This window comes from Octodon degus, unplaced genomic scaffold (assembly GCF_000260255.1).
Source record: "Octodon degus isolate 3935 unplaced genomic scaffold, OctDeg1.0 scaffold00092, whole genome shotgun sequence".
Taxonomy (NCBI): Eukaryota; Metazoa; Chordata; class Mammalia; order Rodentia; family Octodontidae; genus Octodon; species Octodon degus.
This window is the reverse complement of record NW_004524668.1, coordinates 4,204,090-4,208,506: the sequence shown is the minus strand read 5'-3', so window position 1 is coordinate 4,208,506 and position 4,417 is coordinate 4,204,090. Positions and strand designations below refer to the sequence as shown.

At 56.5% G+C, this 4,417-nt stretch overlaps 1 protein-coding gene and 1 long non-coding RNA gene across 11 annotated transcripts in view; one reads left to right on the top strand and one right to left on the bottom strand.

The window, feature by feature from the left end:
* Positions 1-3,378, bottom strand: part of Rap1gap (RAP1 GTPase activating protein) — a 27,079-nt gene extending 23,701 nt beyond the window's left edge. For all 10 annotated transcript variants that reach the window (XR_002822443.1, XR_002822446.1, XR_002822445.1 and 7 more), the window contains exon 1: positions 3,285-3,378. The gene's annotated coding sequence lies outside the window, so the exon portion shown is untranslated. The remainder of the gene's footprint in view (positions 1-3,284) is intronic.
* Positions 193-1,404, top strand: LOC111818465. Its single transcript, XR_002822447.1, has 3 exons — positions 193-222; positions 564-703; positions 1,205-1,404. It is a non-coding gene; the product is annotated as an uncharacterized LOC111818465 (long non-coding RNA).
* Positions 3,379-4,417: the final 1,039 nt, after the last annotated feature.

Here is a 4,417-nt window from a genome sequence, read left to right as displayed (position 1 = left end):
TCCACGCTCCCGGCTCCCGCGGCGGCTGAGCTGCCTGCGCGGGGCTCACCAGGCGGCCGGGCCCCGGAGGGCGGGGCACCAGGTATGAGTGGCGCGGGGCGGGCCGCAGAGACGGGGCGGGGACAGCGAAGCCCCGCCCCTCCCCGCCCCCAGGGCAGCCGGCCCGCTACCGGCCCTGACACTGCGCCTGCGTACTCGTCCAGGGTCGGGGGCTTTAAACAGGTAAGGCTCTTCTGGGTGTCCTCCCAGACCCTAGGCGCCCTGCTTTGGGGCCTCAAGGATGAGGTTTTGGGGACAGGCCGTGGAGCCGGCCAAGAAGAGGAGGGGTTACCTTGGAGACAAGACTTTTCTGAACACTTGATGCTGGACCCTGTGCATGTCTAATCATGTTGTCATAACCCAAGAAGTATAGATGTTATCCCAACTATACAGATGAGGAAACTGATTCCAAAAGGTAAAATAGTTTGCCCTAGCCAGCCAGGATAACCAGCTATGCAGGGAAGGACAGAGACCTGCACTTCCAGGTCTTTTCTGCCCCTCTTCCCTACTCCTGTGTCTGACAGGGGCTGGCCTGTACCCAGTGTTCCCCAAGCCCTAACTGCCACCAACCCGAGAGGAGACTGCCACAGTGCCACAGTGAGGTGGTGAAGGCTGCCTGGGCCCCATGATAGGGAGGAAAGGGCTCAAGCAGACTTCAGGACATGTGACTTCTAGCTCTGGCCTTGCTACAACCTGCCGATTGGTACAAGTGAGTCCCTGCCGCCTCTCTGGATCTCAGTTTCCCCATCTGTAAAATATAAGGCCTGCGCAGACCTTTCCAGCTGGCCTGAAGTGTGTCCTAGCCGGCTTTAGCCACCTCCCCCTCCAGACAGATGCTGGGAAAGTGGCAGTGCCTCCTGAGCTGCGGCCAAGTCGACCCCTGATGCTTTGGGTGCTGCAAGGGCGCAGCTACCCCACAGCTCAGCTCTAGACCTCTCTGCACCTTCCCAGAAGAGCTGCATGCAGCTGCCCACCATCCTGCATCCCCAGGGCCAGGGGCTTCTGGAAAGAGGGCACTATGCTTTCCCTCCCCCTCACTCCCCAGACCTGGCCCTGGGTCAGGTTTGGGTCTGGAGAGCCGGTGGGAACTCTGGAGATATGCGTTCCAGACACAGAGTAGCAGCTTTGATTTTAATAATTAACAGCAGCAAATATTGATTTACAGAGCCACTTCCAGGCCTGCACACTTCCGGGCACTCATCGAAATGCAGCCAGAGGAACATCATTCCCACACTAGCCCCAGAGGAGGCAAGAACTTCAGGATGCAGGATGTAGCTGTGTGCACGTAGAGCTGCTGTGATTCTTTGTGCATGGGAATGCCTGGGTATGTGCATTTTTGTGTTCTACACGTAGATCTCATGCATATGTACGTGCACAAACATGTGCTTTGTATCTGTGACTACGTTCTGTACTAGATGTGGGTATCTAGGCATATACATGTGTGCAGATTTGTGAATTCCTGAGTGGAGAAAACTGTAGAGGGGAGGGGAGATCAGTGTTGGTTCTCTTTGGGGAGGTGACTCCCCAAAGAGAAGGGAACACCCCCTCTGAGTGTTCTATTTGGCCCTGAGAATGTAATGGTGCTTCTATAGTCAGCTTTCTATGTTCTACCTTCCCGAGTATTTTCACAGGTATCAACCTGTGGTATAGGTGAGGAAACAGGCTAGGAAAGGCCAGAGATCTGCCCACTCACTGGCTTGGGGAGGTCACTTGTCCCTCAGACTTGTTTCATGACAATTATAAATGTGCACAGATTTCAGGGTGCTAGGGGGAGAAATTGAGAGTGAGTCCCAGGCCCAGGTTCCCATAGCCCACTACTGACTCACTGGGGACCCCATAATGGTTCCATCGCTCTGAGCCTGGTTTCCTTTCCTGTCAGAGGAGGGTGATCCCAAGCCTGGGTCTTGATTCTGGGGAGGGATGAACTCTCTGGAGGGGGCACTGGCACCCACTGTCTGAGCTATATTGGCCAAATGGATGCTGCCAGACTGGGTGGAGGCCAGGAAACCTGAGGTGAGGCAGCTCAGCACCAATCCAGAAGATCCACCCCAGGCTGCCTGAGCAGGCAGGACCACCGGCAAGGGGCTATAAACACTCTTCCAAGATGGGACTATTGAGGCCCAAGGAGGGGAGCCTCTCACCAAATGCCCAGGGACAGAAGGGCCGGGAGAGTCATCCATGACCCCAGCTGGTCCGGTGAGCCACCGCCATCAAGTCACCCTCTTCCTGCTAAGGCCCAGGACCCCTATGGCCCAGCATTGCATTGTTCCCCCAAGCAGAGGAAAGCAGAGGGGGCCCCAGAGTCCCATTCTGGTATCACCAGCACCTCCACTTGGGACCCGCATGCAGGAGGCAGTCCCACATCCTCCCTCCTGGCCCAGAAAAGGGCCCTGGGCCTTGCTCCAGGCTAGAGCCCTGGTGGAGGAGTCAGGTAAACCCTGCTTCTACTATTTCCTGCCTGTGTGACCTTGGGTGGACCCCTTCACCTGTCTGAGCCTGTGGACTCTCATCCAGAGAAGGCTTGCCCCCCATGGGCTGAGGAAAGGACCAGCGGGCACAGTGTTTATTGATGCATTTTAAAAACTGCAGCACACACTACAGAGGTAAGTGCTCATTATCCCTGTGCTAGAGAGGTACGACCCAGGTACTTATTTAGTTATTTACTGGTTATTTGAGGCAGGGTATCCCTGTGCGGTTCAGAGTGGCCTTGAAGTTGCTGTTTAGCCCAGACTGGCCTCAAACTCATGGAGATCCTCCTGCCTCTGCCTCTGAGTGTTGGGGTGTCAGATGTGCACCCATATCTGGCCTTTTACTAGACACTCTGAACGGACAGTAGCATCCAGTCTTGGCTGGGCCATAGCCAACCTGCAGGACTTTAGGTGAATAACTAACTCAGCCCTATCTTAGCTGCCAAATGGGACTAAAAATAGTGACCATGACAGCACTCAGCTGGAGGATGAATGGTGATACCGCCCGGTTGGTACCATGGCATTTGGTCTTGACAACGGCCTGTGAAGCTGGTCCTGTCATCCTACCTGACGTACAGAGGAAGGTGATGGTAACGCTAATGGAGAAAATGGAGGGCCGGCCAGTCCATGCCCAGTTGTACTCACGAAGCCCTCCCCATCTCCTGGGTCTCTCCTCCCATGCTGCACAGACCACCAGGGCTCTGGGGGCAGCAGCCTGACCCCCAGAAGAACCTCCCTGCTCATCCTCCTGCTGCCTCTCCCAGCCCTGGTACTCACCTTGGGGCACAGCGAAGCAGGGTGGGAGGGAACTGAGTCCACTTGTGATAGGTCTAGTGCCTGAGGGATGTGCCGGGTCTGCCCATCACTCCTCCTGGAGGAGAAAGAGTCTGAGGTTAGAGAGAGCCCCAGGTTGGGAGACTTGGAGGTCTTGGGGACAGAGGCATCAGTGGGGTGAACAGGGTGGATATCACAGAGGGCTCCCTGGGAGGAGGGGGTCTTCCTGAGCAGGCCTGCTGAGCCAAGCCTCCTTCCAGAGATTGGGATTTGCACAGGGTCTCTCCCCACAGGACCTCTCTCCATGAACCTTCACAGTGGGTATGCCACAGTCCATTCTGTAGACTGAGGCCAGGACAGTGAGGGTTACTGCAGACAACCAAGACTTCTAGACAAACAGGGTACTCAAGATGCTGTGAGCCTTTAGGAAGACAGCAGCTTTACAGTCAACAGGCTACCAAGCTACTGCTATTACTGATGACAGTAACTGCTGCTCACTGGGCCCATGATGTGACAGGCCTGCACCAAGTCCTCTCTCCAGCCTGAAGGCATTCCATCCTCACCACATTGGAATTCCTGATTTATAGATGAGGACCCAGAGGGACACAGAGGCCGCACAGCTGGCCCTCAGCAGAGCTGGCACCTGCACAGGACGTGTCCGGCTCGAAACTGGGCTCTGCCCACATCACAGCCCTCCAGGAGGGACAGCACCTGGCCCCTCCTAGAAGCCTGCTGAGGCCACCCCAGGGAGGACAGAGGAAGTACTCTGTTGGTTCCCAGGATCCAGGCAGCCAGGGGCTGGGTGAGCAGGCCTGGCTTCCGCCGCTGCCAAGGGCCACCCTGACGTGGCTGCACCTCCACCCGGCACCCATCAAGCAAGGCTGGTCCTGCGAGAGTGAGTCACCCTTCTGACTATCCTCAGTGGCCTGTGGCAGGCTTGAGTCAGGCAGTGGTGGGATGCCACACCCCATAGAAACCTGCCCAGAAACATGATGCCAAAGGAGTTCTCAGCCCCTCTTGGACTCTCCCAGCCAGGGGAGCCATCCACAGCCCCACTTGGCTCCTCTATCCCCCAGAGGCACTAGCATCTTAAACCAATGGTCTACACTGCCCAGTGCTTGACCCAAAAAGGATGG